Source organism: Hypanus sabinus, chromosome 2 (assembly GCF_030144855.1).
Source record: "Hypanus sabinus isolate sHypSab1 chromosome 2, sHypSab1.hap1, whole genome shotgun sequence".
NCBI classification, from domain to species: Eukaryota; Metazoa; Chordata; class Chondrichthyes; order Myliobatiformes; family Dasyatidae; genus Hypanus; species Hypanus sabinus.
In genome coordinates, this window is record NC_082707.1 from 163,837,199 (window position 1) to 163,859,107 (window position 21,909).

Genomic DNA, 21,909 nt, shown 5'->3' on the forward strand with positions numbered 1-21,909 from the left:
ATGCATCCCTGTAAGTTGGATAAGTCACCGGGCTGGACGAGATGTACCCCAGGCTACTGTGGGAGGCAAGGGAGGAGATTGCTGAGCCTCTGGCTCAATGGGGATGGGAGAGGTTCTGGAGGATTGGAGGGTTGTGGATGTTGTTCAATTATTCAAGAAAGGGAGTAGAGATAGCCCAGGAAATTATAGACCAGTGAGTCTTACTTCAGTGGTTGCTAAGTTGATGGAGAAGATCCTGCGAGGCAGGATTTATGAACATTTGGAGAGGCATAATATGATTAGGAATAGTCAGCATGGCTTTGTGAAAGGCAGGTTGTGCCGTATGAGCCTGATTGAATTTTTTTTGAAATGTAACTAAACATATGGATGAAGGTAGAGCAGTAGATGTAGTGTATATGGATTTCAGCAAGGCATTTGATAAGGTACCCCATGCAAGGCTTATTGAGAAAGTAAGGAGGCATGGGATCCAAGGGGACACTGCTTTGTGGATCCAGAACTGGCTTGCCCACAGAAGGCAGAGTGGTTGTAGATAGGTCATATTCTGCATGGAGGACGGTCACCAGTGGAGTGCCTCAAGGATCTGTTCTGGGACCCTTACTCTTTGTGATTTTTATCAGTGACCTGGATGAGGAAGTGGAGGGATGGGTTAGTAAGTCTGCTGATGACACAAAGGTTAGAGATGTTATGGATAGTGTGGAGGGCTGTCAGAGGTTACAGCAGGACAATGATGGATGCAAAACTGGGCTGGGAAGTGGCAGATGGAGTTCAAGCCAGGTAAGTGTGAGGTGGTTCATTTTGGTAGGTCAAATATGATGGCAGAATATAGTATTAATGGTAAGACTCTTGGCAGTGTGGAGGATCAGAGGGATCTTGGGGTCCGAGTCCATAGGACACTCAAAGCTACTGTGCAGGTTGACTCTGTGGTTAAGAAAGCGTATGGTGCATTGAATTTCATTAATCATGGGATTGAGTTTAAGTGCCAAGAGGTAATGTTGCAGTTATATAGGACCCTGGTCAGACTCCACCTGGAGTACTGTGCTCAGTTCTGGTTGCCTCACTAAAGGAAGGATGTGGAAATTATGGAAAAGATGCAGAGGAAATTTACAAGGGTGTTGGCTGGATTGGGGAGCATGCCTTATGTATGAGAATAGGTTGACTGAACTCGGCCTTTTCTCCTTGGAGCGACGGAGGATGAGAGGTGACCTGATAGAGGTGTATAAGATGATGAGAGGTGTTGTTCGTGTGGATAGTCAGAGGCTTTTTCCCAGGGCTGAAATGGCTAGCATGACAGGGCATAGTTTGAAGGTGCTTGGAAGAAGGTACAGAGGAGATGTCAGGGGTAAGTTTTTTACTCAGAGAGTGGTGAGTGCGTGGAATGGGCTGCCGGTAATGGTGGTGGAGGCGGATACGATAGGATGTTTTAAGAGACTCCTGGATAGGTACATGAAGCTCAGAAAAATAGGGGGCAATGGGTAACCCTAGATAATTGCTAAGTTCAGGACATGTTCGGCACAGCTTTGTGGGCCAAGGGGCCTGTTTTGTGCTGTAGGTTTTCTATGTTTCTATTTACCTGGTGGGGTATCTAGCATCAAGTATCACAGCCTCAAACTGATAGTTTAGCATTAGGACAGACTCAGGAATAAACATCATCTGAAAACTTATGAATCTTTAGAATTAATTTCCTATGAGTCTGTGAGGCTTAGATGCTTGACTAAGTACCATAGAACCATAGAACATTACAGCACAGAAACAGGCCTTTTGGCCCTTCTTGGCTGTGCCAAACCATTTTTCTGCCTAGTCCCACTGACCTGCATCTGGACTATATCCCTCCATACCCCTCTCATCCACGTACCTGTCCAAGTTTTTCTTAAATGTTAAAAATGAGCCCACATTTACCACTTCATCTGGCAGCTCATTCCACACTTACACCATTCTCTGTGTGAAGAAGCCCCCTCTAATGTTCCCTTTAAACATCCCCCATCACCCTTAACCCATGTCTTCTGGTTTTTGTCTCCCCTAGCTTCAGGAAATGGAATAATTTTTGTATATTAAGGAAGCCAAGGGATATAGGGTTTAAGGAAAGTGGCAATGCAGTAGCTGGTCAGTCATGATCTTATTAAACTGCAGAGCCTTCTCTCATCTCTTAATATCGTGAATATGCTTACAGATTCATTAATGTACAGAGATGAGAACTGGTTGGTTAGGTTTACACTAGAATTAATACAATAGTCTAAGTTTATTCATAAGATGGTTTAAAATAAAATAATCAGGTTTGATCTTGAATTTTATTTGAAATAGTGAAGATGTTTAATTTAATAAGATGAGAACTTTATGAAGTATCCTTTGGTCTGTTAAATGATTCTGCTATTTATTTGCTTGTCCATGTGACATGGATTCCTAAATTCATACCAGCTGCATGCAAACCTGTGATAGGACTGAGCAGATTTAGAAACATGTATCCTCGTTCATCTTTTACTTGTTGATGGAAGACTTGTATCAGTGAGTGGTGATGTTATCTGTGTATGTTTAATTATGTCCACATTATCCTCCTTTTACACAACCTTCCTTGTAATCCAGTATAAATCATTAACAAACCATTCTCCTCCCATTGCAACAGGTAAATATTTTATCTGAGCTATTTACCAGTAGATAAAAGGAACAGATAGGGATGTTAATGCACAAAAGCCCAATCTAATAATATAATGCATTTATCTGTAACATGCTTAACAAGTGATCTACAATAATGGGGAACTATTTCATTGGTGGCAGCTGCAATTTGCCTCCAGATTGAAGATGAGCTTTCTTTATCATGAAAGAACAATGGAACAATATTTGACGATCAAGTAAATAAAGCTAAATTGTATAATGTTAATTTGAAGTCTGAAGATTTTTTTCTCCATTTATCATCATATTAAATGCTAACAGCATATGCAGACACTCTAGTCACATCGATACTGTCTTTCTCTGCTTGGGACCAGGCAGCATTAATGCAACATAAAGGGTCATTGGTTTGGACTGGTATGCATTCATAGTGCATTTTGGGCTTTTTTGGGAGTTTTCTATCCCAATGAGTCATTGGCATTAAAGAATGTGATCAAACTTATTTTTAACTCAGGGAGCCAAGGGATGTGGGAATCACATAGAAATATAGAAATCGGAGGTCAAGGCTGAATGAAGACTGTGATCCAAAGCAGCAAGGAGATCAGAGCAAGACTTGGAATGCAATCAGAGAAGCTGGATCAAGGGAAGGGTTCATATGGAGAGGAGAGATTGGGGACCGTTTGGAGCACTGATAGGATGGAAAAGCAGTTAAATTATCTCCAGCTGGTAAGGAGAAAGGCCACAGTCCTTGAGTTCAGTGACGCCACCCTCAACAGCCATAAATTTCTGACATTTGGGAAATCTTGCCTAGCCAGTGTTAAATCTACCTTTTATTTAGTGAGCACTCAAACGTTGGTGATATTCAAGCCTGAGACTAGTAGTTTTCTGGACACTATGAATCAGAAGAATATTTATTGGGTCATAATCTCATACAATGTTGGAGCAGGTTGAGCTCTTTATGCTCTAGTCCTGCTTGCTAGTCCATGTGCTCTTGCAGCTTTCTGTTCTTAAGATGACTATTTTTGAGTTATTGTCAGATATGTCAGATATGGACTCAGAAGACCATTGTGTGCCGAGGAACAAAGATCTATGGAAGCACTCAGAAAGCTGTCACTTTTCCACTGAGGGTAGCAAAAACATGAGGCAACAAAGTCACCAGAGGGTAGCAAAAACATGAGGCAACAAAGTCACCAGGTTAGATGGATTGAAGGAAAAAAGGGCAGTGAATTCAGAAAAGTGTGAACTTGGTGAATTGAGACGGAGGTTGAAATCACTGGGGCTGAGAAATTGCAGAGGCTGGGAGAGCAAAGCCAGGAAAATACAGTTTTGTGCAAAAAGTCTCAGGTGTGTGTGTGTGTGTATGTATGTATGTGTGTATATATATATATATATATATATATAAATAAATAAGATTTTTTCAGAATACAAACTGTATATAGATTAAAATAGGAAGGTGTTTGGAAAGCAGAAATAAAAGTACTTAGTTTTGTTTTAGCTCATTGCTTTGAAGTGTTATTTGTGCAACAAAAGACATAACACACAGTAATGTGCAAATGACGGGCACTCTAGTTATATATAATGTGGCTAAGATGTTTGCAGAGTATTGTTTCTTGTTGAGAAATTTAAGAGGTATATGATTTTTATAGGCCATCAAACAATATCCATTTTCTGGAATTAACTCTGCCCTGATAATTCTGCCATGTTTCTGACGTACAGCAATCTAAGGTAAGGAGTACATCAATTAATTCATAGTGATTAAAATCCTTAATATTAGGGCCCAAACCATGAAATAAAAACATATTTTCATTACATTAAAGTTCTCTGAATCTTTAAGGTTTTGAATAGAGAGAGGAATTACTCTAACATGCATCATCACAAGCTACACCGTTAATTGAATCCTCATGACTGGAAAGTTTTACTCGTTCTAGAAAGTTATTTCAAAATCATTCAAAAACCAGAACAAAACAACTTACCCAGGAGCTGCACATTCTCTCTGGAAAAGGATTGAAATGATCTTCTCTTAAAATATCAATAAATTCCCTGTTATGTCAGCAAAGTTTTAAAATCAGCTTGAAATTCATCATGGAGATGGTGCTGCCTTACAAACATTAGTACGAAACCACTGTGAGTGAGGTACTGGGAACCCTTGCACTGTGCCTCTGCAGTAGATTTCAGAGATTGAATTGCTAATCACAGCAGAACAGTTGCCAGCATTAATGACTAATTCTTTTCTGCAATGAGGGCATTTTAGCCAAACAAAAAAAAACCCGTAAGTGCTTCTATTATTCATGTGACTGTTCTTTCAGAAACCCATTTGATATGCAGCAAAGTCACATGAAAATATTTAAATCATACAAAAAAAGTAGACACCATTTTGCAGTGAAATAATCCACAGCCAGTGTGAGGGCAAATTTTTCAACTTTGTCTCATATACTCACGTTTTAAAAATTTTATTACAGTTTTCTAAAATGATGCATTTTCCAATTTAATATCTTGCTTCACAATCTCAGGCAAAGATTTTCAGACATACGATTCAATATGTTTTTACCTGATGAAAGGTCTGGTGACTACATGAAAATCAACATCTTATTTTGGAGGAAATTCAGTTATTAAATTTTGTGGTGAAATGATTTTAAGGAGTTATTTCTCCATACTTGTGTGTGTATCTGGTAGGTGTTGGTGTAAGTGAGTGTTTTATTTTTATGAGAACTTTTATAGAACAGTCACTTGCACTGAAGCAAGTCAGTCAAAACATCAAATTGGATCTATTTCTAATTACGAGAGAGTTAGGCAGACTCTGCGGCAGCAGGACACAAGCAGACAACCATTTAAAAACACAAAAGCTTTCTTTCTTAGTAGGGTCAACAAAAGAGACGATTAATTACTGGAGACATATCATTGGCAGGAAACATGGAATGTTTAACACATTCTGCTTGCCAAATGCTAATAACCACCATTTTCAAGTTTGTTTGTCATTCCCTGTACACAAGGGTAAAGGAGAATGAAATCTTTGTACTTCAGATCTGCCACAGCAAAAAAACACAGTAAGATAAAGAATACAATGACAATAAGAAATACAATAAATGCAAATACAAAACCAGGCAACTGTCTTATGGGAATGTATTTATTTTTCTTATTTGATTGTTAATGCTATTTGTATGTTGTTGGTCATAAAGTACCTGAGCTATTTAAGTTGCCTACTCCCATCGCCCTGCACCAGTGGACCATAGCCCTCCATATTCCTACTGTCCATGTACCTATCCAAACTTCTTTTAAACATTGAAATTGAGCTTGCATGGACCACTTGCACTGGCAACTCTTTCCACACTTTCAAAGACCCTCTGAGTGAAGAAGTTTCCCCTCATTTTCCCTTCAACCTTTCACCCTTCACCCTTAATTGCAGTCCCATAGGACCTCAGTGGTAAAAACTTGCTTGCATTTACCATGTTTACACCCCTCATCATTTTATATACCTCCATCAAATCTCCTCTCAATCGTCTATGCTTCAAGTAATAAAGTCGTAACCTATTCAATCTTTCCTTATAACTCAGGTCCTCCAGTCCCAGCAATTTTCTCTCTAATCTTTTACATCTTTCCTGTAGGTAGGTGATCAAAACTGCACATGATACTCCAAATTAGGCCTTACCTACGTCTTGTGCAACTTCAACATAACATACCAAATCCTGTATTCAGTAATTTGATTTTTGAAGGCCAAAATGTCAAAAGCTTTCTTGAAGGCCCTTTTGACCTGTGATTCCATTTTCAATTAATTATGGGCCTGTACTCCCAGATCCTTTTGTTCTGCAGCATTCCTCAGTGCCCAAGCCTTCACTGTGGAAGATCTACCCTATCTGGTCCTACCAAAATGCAAATCCTCACACTTGCCTGCATTAAATTCCATCCGCTATTTTTCAGTCCATTTTTCCAGCTGGTCCAGATCAAGATAGTCTTCCTCACTGTTCACTACACTCCCAAACTTGGTGACATCTGCAAACCTGCTGATCAAGTTATCCACATAATCATCCAGATCATTGACATAGGTGACAAAGAACAATAGATCCAGCACTGATCCCTACAGCACACCACTAGTCACAGGCCTCCAGTCAGAGAAGCAACCATCTACTACCACTCTCTGGCTTCTCCCACTAAGCCTATGTCTAATACAATTTACTAGCTCACTTTGAATGCTGAGGACTGAACCTTCTTGACCAACCTCCCATGCGGGACCTTGTAAAATGCCTTGCTAAAGTCCATGTAGACAACATCCACTGCCTTGGCAACTTCCTCAAAAAACTCTAAAGTTGATTAGAGTTACAAGATGGCCAGTAAGGATCTTAAGAAAAGACTTCAGAGAGCTATTAGTGAAGATGAGAAAGCCTTGGTGAGTAGGATTAAGGAAAAACCCAAGGGATTTTACATGTACATGAAGAACAGAAGGATAACTATACTGAGGGTAGGACCGATTGGGGGTGAAAGAGGAAATAAGTGCCTGGAGTCAGAGGAGATATGGGAGGTAATTAATGAATAGTTAGCTTCAGCATTCACCCGTGAGAGGGACATTGACAAATGCGAGGACAGTGCAAAGCAGGCTGATAAACTGGAGCATGTCAACGATACGAAAGAGGATGTGCTGGAACTTTTGAAAACATGAGGATAGGCAAGTTCCTCCCACATTGCGTTACTTTGGATTTTCAGCATCTGCAGACTTCCTCGTGTTTAGGATAGGTAAATCCCTGGGGCAGACAGGATATAACCTAGGTTACTATAGGAGATGATGGAAGAACTTGCTGTGGCTTTGATAATTTTTGCAACCTCACTGGCCAGTAGTACCAGAGGATTGGAGGATGATAAATGTCACTCCTTTATTCAGAAAAGGTAATAGAAATAATCCTGCAAATTATAGACAGTGGGTATTAGAGTCATAGAAAAGTACAGCATTGAAATAGGTCCTTTAGCCCATCTAGTCAGTGCCAAACCATCTAAACTACCTAAGCTTGCAGACCAGACTGCCATGCGGGACCTTGACAAAGAATTCCATACCACTGCTCTACCCTCATCTTCCCTTTTGGTTACCTCTTCAAAAAAACCCAAAGATTCACCAACCATGGCTTCCCATGCACAAAACTATGCTGACTCCTAATTAGAGTCTTCCTATATGAATATTGGCAGATCCTGTTCCTCAGAATTCCCTCTGGTATCTTATGTACCACTGATGTCAGGCTGGCCTGTCTGTAGTTCCCTGGTTTTTCTTTGCTACACATTTTTTATAACATAATGACGGAAATCACTTTCCAATCTCTGGGAATATCTGGCTAATAATGAAGGGAATGTTTCCACAAGGGAGGGCCCTACATCTTCCCTCTAGCCTCCCAGAAAATCCGAGTGTGTACTCTGTCGGGCCCTGGGGATTTATCCATTGTCATAAGGCAGCAGTTATCTCCTCCTTGGCAAAATGAATGTTTTCCAAAACATCTCCACCTTTTTCCCTTATTTCTTGAGCAACCATGACTTACTCCTCTGTAAAAATGGAGGAGAAATATTAATTAAAAATCTCACCCACCTCTTGCTGCCTGAGACAAAGGGACCTAGGGTAGGGACAGTTTTCTCCCTAACCACCTTTTTACTCTAATATGTCTATAGAACCTCTTATGATTTTCCTGAATCTCAACTGCCAGATTTATCTTACCTCTCTTTTCCTCCTGATTTCCCTCTTGAAGATATTCTTGATGTGTTTTTTCATAGTCATCAAAGGATTAATTCCACTCTGGACTTTAAACCCAATGTACAGTATGCTTCTTTTATCTTGACCAGAGCCTCAATATTTCTCATTATCAATGTTCCCTAAACTTGCACCCGAATAGGAATATGCTGCCCTGTGTCTCTTGATCTCACACTCTTAAATTCCTCCTTTCCCTTCAAACAATCTCTCCCAATTGACCTCTTCCTGATACTGCCTAATTCTCTCAATTCAGCTTAGAACCCTAACCTGCAGACCTGTCCTAACCTTCTCCATCACTATCTTAAAACTATTAGAGTTATGGTCATGAGTTGCCACCTTGGTTATTTGGCCTGCATTGTTCCCTAAGACGAAGTGTGGTGTTATGTCTCTCTGTATATTGCCTCAGGAAACTTTCCTGGACACATTTCACAAATTCCAACCTGTCCAGGGCCTTCACACTCTTGGGGAAATTACAAACTCCCATTTACACAGCACTGTTTTTCTTGCAACTGTGAGTAATTTCCCTACACAATAGTCAGTTGCCGCTGACTATCGGTAGGAATCTATTGTTCAGTCTCACTGGAGTGACCCTCACCTTCTCACCTTCTTGTTCTTAACTACAACCTATATGCTCTCACTGGTACCATCCTTCAACTATGTCATCTCTAAGCATTTCTGTCTGTCCTCCCTTATCACAAAGGCAACACCACCTCCTCACTTAACTGTACCTTCATCACACTTTTAGCATCTGTATCCTAAACATTGAGCTGCCAGCCCTGTCCTTCCCTTAGCAATATATCTGTTATGGATAAAACATCCCTGTCCCCAGAGCCAATCCACACACTGACTACATCTGCTTTACCTGTTAACCCTTGTGCATTGAAATACATTTAGCTTATAGGACAAGAAACTACTCCAAGATATTTAGCAAGCACTTCAGAATCTACTGCATGTTGCTCATGAAAACAAGTGTTTGGATGGTCCTTGAGTGTATAATCTGATTTTGCTATGGGCAGGATTTTCTTGGGCCAGTACAACTCCTAAACTAGCCGAAAAGAGGTACACATATTGCAATGAATCTTCTACTTTCATCCTTATTGTCCTTTTTCACTGACCTCTGTTCATTAAATACATAAATTACTGATCAGTAAAGCAGAATTATCCCCTCAAACACGTGGTCATGGCAACTGCTACTTTCCTCTGAGGCTGAATGCCCATGGTCCAGTGAGAAAGTATCTCGTTTACATGTTGCAGCCATTTATTGCCTTGTTTCACCACAGGAGAAGGGTTTATTTAAAAACATTCCTACAGTTTTCTAGGGTGGAGTTGCCAATGGACTTCTATCAATGCTAGGGTGAGAGGATAGTGCACATCCTGAAGAAATTCAGCTCTTCTTATTGAGATGCGACTCAGGAGTTAATAAGTGAGTTATAGCTCTCAGCTGAAGTCTCCCTCTAATGCAGGTTGTATTCTTTTATGCTAGTTGCGAGTACACTTTAATACCTCTTCTTGTCATTCACGTCACATCAAGAGAATTGTAGATAGCATTTTTCTTTTAACATGAACATTGTAAGCGGTGCTCAATTGAGTACCTGTTCCTCACATTTTTAAAAATATCTGGCCACCCATAAACCATGTACTTTTAAAATATCTCTTTGTTCTCTAACCTGAGGAAGGAAATAATTTCCTTTGCCAAATGTGGACGTTTTCTCTCTTGTTTCAAATAAAAAGTTGTTGTGGTAATAATACATGATTAGAAAGACAAATCTTTCCTTTCTGTTGAAAGGTGCATATGTGCCAGGTTTTAAGTGAATTTAAGAAGAATTTCTAAATCTAGAATTAAAATCGTGGGTGATGAATGGCGGCTGTGAAAGCGTGGTAATGCGTATCATAACATGTACTAACCAAACCTAATCAGTTCTCAGTTCTGTGTTGAATTCTTTCTGTGAAGCAATGCATTCTTTATCCAGAATTTGCAGTCTAGACAGTACTCCCGCTGAAGGCTTGGGTGGAACACAGGCATTATCATAACCCCTTATGTGCCTGATTGATACTTAGGAACTTTCAAACCATTAAGAAAAATATCTAATCCTTATGAAATTTGAGCATGACTCAAAAATGCTGATATAAAGTCATGTTGTAGTATATGTAACAGTTTAAACTCACGATGTAATGCACTGTTTAACTGTGTACTGTTCTGTTCATTCTCAAGAAATCCAATGTACCCATACCTTTTAGAGAACCCCGTGTTTACTATGTACTTTTGTATTTAAGAACTCACAGGATAATATGTTCCACATTGGCAATGCGAAAGAATTGAAATGTATTGAAATTGCCTGAGGCAAAGAAAGCTGCATATTTTTGGCAAGGTGAGTCGCAGTCATTTCATTGTGGAAGCAATGGGGCTGGACATAGATACAACACAGATAAATTACAGACTAGATTTTGAGATTGTCAAATTAAATGTTGCAATTGCTAAAGCAAGATAGTAGCACCAGGAGATCTGGCTACGCTAGCAGCCTTGGAATTTGCTTAGACCACTGTACTTATGTCCAAGAGGTGGAGATGTTATTTAGGGCAGACTCTACTGGTAAAATTGAGGGCAGTAATAGATTGGTCCCTGCTTCCGTAGGAGAAGATATGAAAGGAATCTTACTGGGAGGGAGAGGCTCAGATACATAAACTATTTTTGTAGAACTCTTGGTATCCCTTAGGATGTTTCAATTGATGATATACAATTGAGATTGACAAAATCCACTCTCTCCCTCTCCTTCTCTATTTCTCCTGTCTCTCCTCTTTCCACCTAACCTTGACTCTCTCTATCCCCTCTCTGTTTGCCTCTTCCCTCTCTCTTCCCATTGCTGAATTCTCCCAAGATGAAGAACCATGATAAAATCTGAAGGAATTGATAAAAGCCAAGGCAACTGATTGGGAAAGGAAGGAGATAAGCTCATATCAGGTCTGTCATAAAAGTTTTGTGGTGTAAGGATATTACATGATATTACAGGATGGTGGTGGTGGAAGAAACACTTTCAATGTTTGAGAAGAATTGAGATGTGCACATGAATTGCCAAGGCATGGAAGGAAACAGACTCAGTGCTAGTGAATAGGATAAGTGTTGATGGACACTTGATAGAGGCAAGGACAGGATGAAGAAGAAAAATGTTTCTGTGCTGAATGGCACTGTGACTCTATGAATGATCTGCAGTCATTGGGCTCATTCAAATGCCGACAAGATCCTTTTCAATCTTTGCCATGCCATTTTCTCCCTCCCTAACATGGAGATCAGCCTATTGAATGGCTTTGTACCAGTGGCCAGATTGGCCATTGTGTCTGTTGCTGCCATTGGCAATGCAGACTTCAGTTTGCACCACATGGCGACACTGGATATAAGGCACACTTGTATGTAACTGATATCCAGCATCATAACAGTGGGTGGAAGACCTGGAAAGTACAAATGCAAACCCCCACACAGCCTGACCTATCCTCGGGTGAGTGGCTTCACTCCCTGACTGAGAAAGGGTCAATGAAGCTTGCCCTCTGCATTTTCACAGTGGAGTTCAGCTTTCTGCTCCTTTGCTGCAGCTGTCGAAAGGCTGGCATAGTCAAGTTCTGCCCTCCCCATTGTGGGCTTTAAGCCACAATTAGGAATCCCACTGAATTATACTCGCTGTAGAAAATTCACTGGTGCCATCAATGTTGGGTACCTTTGATAATCTACCTGGTTTCTGGAGAAGTTTGAAATTTCACTGCTAATGAGAAAGGCCTTGGTTTTGCAGTTGCTTATGACAGTGAAAGTCTCACTCAGTTAACCACAGAAATGCAGAGAGTATGGTCAATGGTTACCTGCTGTTCTCTTCGGGTACTCTCCTTCAACAGGTGCATTAGTGCCACGCTAAAGGACTTGGATATTCTTTGATGGAGTCTAGGACCAGAGGGCACAGCCTCAGATTAGAGGGAATAGAGCCTCAGATATAAATCCACTCTGCCATTTCATCATGGCTGATCTTTTCCCTCTCAACCTCAGTCTCCTGTCTTCTTCCCGTAACCCTTCATGCCCTGGCTGATCAAGAATCTATCAACCTCTGCCTTAAATGTAACCAATGACCTGGCCACCTGTGGCAATGATTCCACAGATACACCACTCTCAGGCTAAAGAAATCCCTCCTCATCTATTCTGAGGCTGTGTACTTTAGTGCTAGACTCCCTCACCATAGGAAACATCCTCTAAAAATCCATTCTATCAAGGCCTTTCAGCATTTAATAGGCTTCACTGAGATAGAACATAGAATAATACAGCACAGTACAGGCCATTCAGCCCACAATGTTGTGCTGACCCTTAAACCCTGCCTCCCATATAACTCTCCACCTTAAATTCCTCCATATACCTGTCTAGTAGTCTCTTAAATTTCACCAGTGTACCTGCCTCCACCTGACTCAAGCAGTGCATTCCACGCACCAACCACTCTCTGAGTGAAAAACCTTCCTCTAATAACCCTCTTGAACTTCCCATCCCTTACCTTAAAGCCATGTCCTCTTGTATTGAGCAGTGGTGCCCTGGGGAAGAGGTGCTGGCTGTCCACTCTATCTATTCCTCTTAATATCTTGTACACCTCTATCATGTCTCCTCTCATCCTCCTTCTCTCCAGAGAGTAAAGCCCAAGCTCTCTTAATCTCTTATCATAATGCATACTCTCAAAACCAGGCAGTATCCTGGTAAATCTCCTCTGTACCCTTTGAAGTGTGGCCCAACCAGAGTTTTATAGAGTTGTGTCATTACCCAGTGACTCTTAAACTCTATCCCTTGACTTATGAAAGCTAACACTCCATAAGCTTTCTTAACTACCCTATCTTCCTGTGAGGCAACTTTCAGGGATCTGTAGACATGTACCCCAGATCCCTCTGCTCCTCCACACTCCCAAGTATCTTGCCATTTACTTTGTACTCTGTCTTGGAGTTTGTCCTTCCAAAGTGTACCACCTCACACTTCTCCGGGTTGAACTCCATCTGCCACTTCTCAGCCCACTTCTGCATCCTATCAATGTCTCTCTGCAATCTTTGACAATGCTCAACACTATCCACAACACCACCAACCTTTGTGTCGTCTGCAAACTTGCCAACCCACCCTTCTACCCCCACATCCAGTTCGTTAATAAAAATCATGAAAAATAGAGGTCCCAGAACCGATCCTTGTGGGACTCCAATCCGAATGTACTCCCTCGACCACGACCCTCTGCTTTCTGCAGGCAAGTCAATTCTGAATCCACCTGGCCAAACTTCCTTCTGACTTTCCGAATAAGCCTACCATGTGGTACCTTGTCAAATGCCTTACTAAAATCCATGTAGATCACATCAACTACACTACCCTCATCTATATGTCTGGTCACCACCTCAAAGAACTCTATCAGGCTTGTTAGACATGATCTGCCGTTCACAAAGCCATGCTGACTGTCCCTGATCAGACCATGATTCTCTAAATGGCCATAGATTCTATCTCTAAGAATCTTTTCCAACATCTTTCTCACCACAGACATAAGGCTCACTGGTTTATAATTACCCAGACTATCCCTACTACCTTTTTTGAACAAGGGGACAACATTCTGGAATTCTTTGAATTCCAGCAAGTACAAGCCCAGAGCCATCAATTGGTCCTCATATGGTAACTTTATTCCCAGAATCATTCTCATGAACCAAATCTGAACCCTCTCCAGCATCCTTTCTTAGATAACAGTGCTCCAAGCAAGGTCTTATGAAGCCTCAGCATTACATCCATGATGAAATGGCGGAGCAGACTCGATGAGCTAAATGGCCTAAATCTGCTCCTATGTGTTATGGTCTAATGGTGAAACGGGACCATGAAGCCCAGGCCATCGGGTTCCAACTCCCTACCAGCAGCTGTAGTGACTGTACATTCGAGCAGAGATGATTTTGGATGCCAAGGGAATGCCGGAGTGTGATAATGATTTTTGTGTTGATTTTCTGTATAACATTGCTTGGCATGATGATTTTCGTTTGGGCCTTGTGTTCATAATTCACGTGCAAATGAGGAGTAAAATGAGGTAGTGAAGAACATGGGATCTGTGCCGTGACGGGATGCTTTAAACATGATTACGCATGGGAGGTCATATTATAAAGATACTCCACAATTCCACTCCACATGGTGACAATGTGTCATGTGGAGTTGCTTCCACTTTCATGATGAGGAACTTGTATATGCCTTGCTTGGGCGTATTCTGGAGTTATGGTATATAGCAAATACTAATTTCAACAGCAGCCAGTCTTCAGACCTGAACGTGGATTGTAGATTGAATTTAAAATGCAGCTGTGAAGAGCGGTCTTCGTGGAGCTGCACTTTGTGGTTGGTTGAAAACAAAGAAACACTCCATTTGACTGCAGATGCCTGCATATGTATGAATGTGGTCCAGAGTCAGTTGGACTTAACATTCATTTTTGGGTGTCCAGAGTGTGGGTGTGAAGATGGAGGTGTTTGAAAATTGTATGTAATTTAAAGGAAGCATTGTAGATTCATTGTAACTATAGAATTGTCTTGCTGTTACCTTTGATCTTTAGCATAGAAAAATGTCATATAACATTGGGTCAGGCAGGACTCTTCTTCCAAGAGCGACTCAAATATGATGTCTGCTGCTTATTTTGCTGAATAAAGACTTCTATACCTACTAGCTTCAGTGTCTCTCTGACACAGTTTGTTCACAGTCACAACAGGGCTGTGCTCTGCATGAGATTATAGAGAATTACATTCAGGCCACTTTCTTAGGAAAACCTGTACACCTGCTCATTACTGCAAATATCCAATCAACCAGTTATGAGGCAGCGACTGAATGCATAAAGGTATGCAAAAGTGGTCAAGATGTTCATTTGTTGTTTAGACCAAACATCAGAAAGGGAAAGAAATATAGTCTAAGTGATTTTGACTGTGGAATGATTGTTGGTGCCAGACAAAGTGGTTTAAGTATCTTAAAAGCTGCTGATCTCCTGGGATCTTAGAAACATAGAAAACCTACAGCACAATACAGGCCCTTCAGCCCACAAAGTTGTGCCGAACATGTCTCTATCTTAGAAATTACTGGGTTTACCTATAGCTCTCTATTTTACTAAGCTCCATGTACCTATCTAAAAGCGTCTTAAAAGATCCTATTGTATCCGCCTCCACCACCGTTGCTGGCAGCCCATTCCATGCACTCACCTCTCTCTGAGTAAAAACCCTAGCCATGACATCTCCTCTGTACCTACCTCCCAGTACCTTAAACCTGTGCCCTCTTGTGGCAACCATTTCAGCCCTGGGAAAAAGCCTCTGACTATCCACACGATCAATGCCTCACATCCTCTACACCTCTATCAGGTCACCTCTCATCCTCAGTCACTCCGAGGAGAAAAGGCTGAGTTCACTCAACCTATTGTCAGAAGGCATGCTCCCCAATCCAGGCAACATCCTTGTAAATCTCCTCTACTCTCTTTCTATGGCTTCCACATCCTTCCTGTAGTGAGGCGACCAGAACTGAGCACAGTACTCCAAGTGAGGTCTGACCAGGGTCCTATATAGCTGCAACGTTACCTCTCGACTCCTAATTTCAATTCCACAATTGATGAAGGCCAATACACTGTATGCCTTCTTAACCACAGAGTCCACCTGCGCAGCTGCTTTGACCATCCTATGGACTCGGACCCCAAGATCCCTCTGATCCTCCACACTGCTAAGAGTCTTACCATTAATACTATATTCTGCCATCATATTTGAACAGTACATCTGTACATCTTCATGTACAATCTCTAGAGTTTACAGAGAATGTTGTAAAAAAAAGACAAAAACACATCTGGTGAACAGCAGTTCTATGGGCAAAAATGCCTTATGGATGAGAAAGATCAGATGAGAATGGCCAGACTGGGTTAGGCTGACAGGAAGGTGACAGTCATTCAAATAACCCTATGTTACAGCATCGGTGTTCAGAAGAGCATCTCTGAACATACAACTTGCATAACTTTGAAGTGAATGGGTTACTACAGCAGAAGAGGACCCCAGGTTCCACTCCTGTACCTAATAAAGTGTCCACTGTGTGTACTGTATTTTCCATGTTAGAAGTCGGAATGCTTGAGCAATTGCTCTCCCTTCTAGAGGAGAAGTGAAGGGGTTAAAGATTTTCGGTGTGCTGGTGAATGTATGTTGTTGCCATTATCTCATACCAGTGGAATCCTTGCATTGATATTGAGCTATAATGAATGTTCAGGGTGATTTCGATGAGTGATAATGCAGAGTTGTTTTTCCCTAAATAAAAAACTTTAAAAAAAATCAGTATCTTTGCATTTGTACTCTTAGAGATTAGTAGAATTCATTCTACCGAAACGATGACAGGTTGAAGACCTTTGGGAAGTTAAAAGTTGAGTTCTTACTGTAAAATATCCTGCTTCCAATGTGCTTTGGTAGTCATAGCAGTCAAGTGATTGATCCAGTTCCTTTCAAACAGGATTTTTATAGTGGGAGAGTACACAATGCCAGTTCTATTGAATGCCAATGGCAAGCTGTTAAGCTTCCCCTTGTTGATGTTAGCATTTTTGTGGCACTGTGGAAGCTTGGCATCTCATTGCAGATCACTTAAAGATTTATAAATGCAAGGCTTCTGCCTGCTGTTTTCAGACCCAATTGAGCAGCATAGCAGCGCAGCACTTAGTTACAGCCCTACTGAGTTGTGTTCGATCTGGATCTCCGGTGCTGTCCGTGCGGAGTTTGCACATTCTCCCTCTGACCACCTGACTGCAATGCTCTCCACCCACATCCCAAAAGTGTGCTGGTTGGAGAGTTAATTGGTTGCTGTAAATTACGTCCAGTGCGGGTGAATCTGGGTAGTGGAATTTAATGGGCAAATTAGAGAAAATGGTAACAGAGACAAAACAAGTGGGGGGGGGGAGGGGATTTGTGGGATTGCTGTGAGAGCTGGCGTAGACTTGAAGGCTGAATGCTCTCCTTCTGTTTGCTAGAGAACATGTGCTTGGCTCACGGTTAACTGAGTGCTCACAGACTAATTTGACAAGGTTGGCATTAAATGTGTATTGCACAACTGTATACGTTATCACCACGTCCTGCTTATTTAAGGCAAAGAGGATACATTTGGAACACTGTCATTTAAACTTGCAAGTTGCATGTAGCATGCCATGAGGTTCCAATTTACACAAATGGGGTCCAATGGCTGATACTAAAGGATATCTATTATCTTTGTAGTACTGTAGTGTGAGTTCAATGTTCTTTAAAGTACAGTGTCCAGCTTTGAGATTGCTTGAAGAGACCTTGGAAATAATCCAGAGGAGGCTTACAACACAACGTAGTTATTATCATTGGCCGAGAGAGATACTTGTATTCCAAAAAACATGGTGTTCTAAGAGATTTGATAAGGATATTTAAAATTATGAATGCTGCATATGTGTGAATAGACTATTTAATTTTGAGATGTTAAGTAGAGGAGGAAAAGTGCCTAAAAATTACAGAAAGAATGGAAAGTTGAATATCTAGAAGGTTCTTATTTTTTGCAGATAGTAACGGAGCTTTGGAGCAAGAGCATATTCAGTGAACGCAGATTCCTAGTCCATGTTTTGAGGAAGGCTATCACTGTGCACAAAATAGCTGGGATCTTGGACCCTGTGCCTCATGTTGACTGTTTCTAATGGAATTATTTTTTTTATCCCTCAAGGAACTGGAGAGATATTTCTAGAATTCCATATTACTTGAAATAACTTTTTTAAAAAAACTCTCTTCTAGAAAGTTATTTTCTGCAGGTCGTTGCACAGTATGAGGGCAAAGAATGCTGAATTGCGTCATTTTTGTGTTGGACAGGCCAAATGGTCCAGCTGGTCTTTTTCACCTGTCACCATCCGTACGTTTTATAGTCTGTTGGTAAAACCCTTTAAGAACTCAGGTGGAATAACTTTACCAAGTTTTCATTATCTGTAAAGTAGAAATCAATGAGATTTAGCAGCAACAGTCCTATGGTCTTAAGTGCTGTAGGATTAGCAATTTAAAGGATTAGCAGGGTATCAATGGTCATGAAAAGTAAATGCCAAGTGATTGTGTTTATATTTGTAAAGATTTTCACTGTTTTCTGTTTACAAAAAAGCGTGGAGTCTATCACTGGCATAAATATAACATGCTGAACAAATGGTACTGCCCAAGGAACTCCTACCCCACTCCCTCTATGTTAAACACATCTGCTTGACAAATAATAGAAATGCATAAAGATCATTCTGTCTGAATTCTCAATGTAGTTTTCACGTTAGTTGAACCCATATGCAATCCAGTGCAGTTTAAGTGTCAGTATGACTGTCATTTTTATTAGTAGAAATCATAAAGTGATGATCAACTTATTTAAGATGCATTCAGGCATAAAGGCTGCATCAATAATGCTGTAGAGAGATTCTGCTATGCAGCTGTGAAATGCTACACAAAACCATTTGGGTGAACCAGTCTATCACAAATTATCAACTAAAAATGTAAAACAGCCCCAGGGATTTTCCATAAAATAATTATAAACATGACAATTTTTCTCTCAACTTCAAAGAGGGATTTTTTCTGGATTTGCTCCATTTAGGTCAAATGGTTTTTTTGCAAATTGGAAAGTTTATTTCAGAATTATCCTTTTGATTCAAGTTCCTGGAAGTATGGGGAAATGTGAAGCAATGTTACCCACATACAGTATGATGAGGCATGGTTTTGCTTGGGAAGTTTTGTAGTATTCTTGGGGGATTTTTTTGGAGGTAGTGCATAAAAGCTGTCTCTGACTCAAATTGGCAAAGTCTGTCAAGGATGGATTTTGTGACTTCCTCAACAATAAGCTTTATATTTTAAAGGAATTTTTGGAGGATAAAGGTTATGTGCTTTTTTAAAAAAATATATTTGTTCTGGTTACACAAGTAAATGTTGTCTACACTCAGTGTGACTCAGCATTGGTTCATCTATTTCTTGTCACCCTATTGAAATGAGGCAAGGTACTTCCTCTAATTCCAGGAGATTATTCCAATTACCAATGAGTTTTGGAGAGTTTGAAGTATAACCTGTATCTGTAAATGATGGTCCATAGTTATTATGAGCATGTGGCTACCGGAGATTCAAACGTATCAGCAGGGTCTGACAGAGGGGTTTAGTGAACAGCAGAAATCAGGAACTACTTCACTCTCAGGTCTCCAATCATTCAGTTCTAAACTAATACTAAGATAAAGTTACCCAGATCACCATTAAGCACCAGAGACCATCCTATCTTGAAATTCCTAAACAGGATGGTAATATCCAACAATTAGTGACTCCAAAGTGTAGGTAGGGATCTTCAGATTTTTTGGAGGGGCGGGGGTGTCTGTAGGAAGTCTGTGGCAGGATCCCTCTAGGTGAGGGATTCTCGACTTTCTTATGTCATGGACACCTACCATTAACTGGGGGTCCTTGGACCCCAGGTGGGAGCCCCTGCTCTATGTAGACATTGATCTGTTTTGGTGCTGATGAACTTGGGTGTTTCTAGTTCCTGTATTCTATCAGTCCTCTGACTTGCAACTTGCAGATGGTGGAAAGGGATTGACATGTCAGGAGGTGAATCTTTTCCAAAGCATACCTTACCTTTAATCTGCTCTTGTAGCCGGAGTAGTCATGAGCCTGGCTTAATTGAGTTTCTGGTCTGTGGTGGCTGACTGGATGTTGATAGTGGAGGACTTGTGAATGAAAATCTCACTGATTATCAAGGGTGCAAGATTAAACATTTTATGATGGAAATGGTGCAGGTATGGTCAGAGAAGTGGCAAATAGAGTTTAATCCTGGTTAGTATGAGGTGCAGCACTTTTGGAGATCCAAAATTAAAGGCAGAGTACACAGTTAACTGCAAGATCCTTAACAGCATTGATGAACAGGTGGGCCACTGGGTGCAGGTTCCTGGCTTCCTGAAAGCAGCTGTATGGACTGATGGAGTGGTAAAGAAGATGTTTGGCATGCATGACTTCATTTGTTGAAGCTTTGAGAACAAAAGCCAAAAGGTTATGTTATAGATTTATAAAACACTGTTTAGGCTTCACTTAAGGGGAATTGAATTGGATTCTGGTCACCTCATTATGGGAAGGATTGAGCATGAAATAGCACAGCAAAGGAGCAGGACTTTCAGACTACAATGTTGTGTCAAACCTATTAAGTTAGTAATCTAATGTTCAACTAACCTAATCCCTTCATTCTACACAATGTCCTTTTCAGGAAGAAGAAACCAAAGGTCCGTGAACCAGTCCTCTTTCAGAAATTGGAGGTGGAGAGTGCTGGTAACTTTAAATTCCTTGGGGTTATCATAACGGAGAATCTGTCCTAGGACCAGCACATAAATGCCATCACAAAGAAGATATGACATCACCTCCACCATCTTAGAAGTTTGCATGGACTCAGCATGTCATATAAGACATTTATAAACTTATATAGTTGCATAGTGGAGAGTATCCCAACTGGTATAGAAACACAAACTCCTATGAATGGAAAAGCCTCCAAAAAGTAGTGGAATACTACCCAGTTCATTAGAAGGAAAGCCCTCCCCTCCATTGAGCACATCTGCAAGGAATGCTGCCACAAGAAAATAGTATCTATGATCAAGGATTCTCCCCATCCAGGCCAAGCTCTCTTCTCTCTACTGCCATTGGAAAGGAGGTACAGGAGCTTTAGGTCCCACACCACCAGGTTCAGTGACAATTATTACCCTGTAACCATCAGGCTTTTGAACCAGCATCGATAAATTCATTCTCCCCAATTCTGAACTGATTCCACAATCTATGGAAGCACTTTCAAGGACTCTATAACTCATGCCATCAGTATTAATTAATCAATTAAGTATTTTTTAATCTATCAGCACTTTGTTTTTTTTTGTACATTGTCTGTAGTCTTTGTGCATAATTTTTCATTGATTCTATTACATTTCTAAGTCTTACTATAAATGCCTGCAAGAAAATGAATCTCAAGCTAGTATATAGTGACATATTCATACATCAATAATAAATTTACTTTGAAATTTATCTTTCTATTTCCAGCAGACGCATTTGCCTACCTAGGAGCCTTGAACTCCTCTATCGTTGAACTCTACATCCCTGTGCTGTTCAAAAAAAACACTTATCCTGCACACCCCCATAGAACTTGCCCTTCTCGCATTATATGCATGCCCTCCGGTATTAGATATTACAATCCTGGGACAAGATTCTGCCTGTCTATTCTGTCTATACGGTACCTCTCATAAAGTTATAAATGTCAGATCTCTGTCACTCTGGTTAAAGCAACCCGTTTGTCCAAAATCTCCTTATGGCACATACCCTCTAAACCAGGCAACATCCTGATAAACCCCTTCTGCACCCTCCCCAAAGCCTCAACATCCTTCCTATAGTGGGGGGACCAGAACAGAAAGTAATACTCCAGATGCAGCCTAACCAGAGTAGTGTTTGCAACATAATTTTCTGACGTAGTTCTTCAGCTAATAAAAACAAGCTTGCTATATGCCTTCATTACCACCCTATTAACCCAGTTTCAGAGAGCAACGGACTTGGACCCCAAGATCTCTCTGCATATCAACACAGTTAAGGG

At 40.8% G+C, this 21,909-nt stretch overlaps 1 protein-coding gene across 6 annotated transcripts in view; it reads right to left on the reverse strand.

Moving 5' to 3' along the window:
* The window catches only part of LOC132386084 (inverted formin-2-like), a 98,575-nt gene that overhangs the window by 58,819 nt on the left and 17,847 nt on the right, over nucleotides 1–21,909 (reverse strand). For 2 of the 6 annotated variants that reach the window (XM_059958392.1, XM_059958397.1), the window contains exon 1: nucleotides 4,575–4,757. The exons of 3 other annotated variants lie outside the window; for them this stretch is intronic. The gene's annotated coding sequence lies outside the window, so the exon portion shown is untranslated. Of the gene's footprint in view, nucleotides 1–4,574; nucleotides 4,758–12,166; nucleotides 12,232–21,909 lie in introns of those variants that run through there. One more of the 6 variants, XM_059958407.1, reaches the window with a different exon arrangement.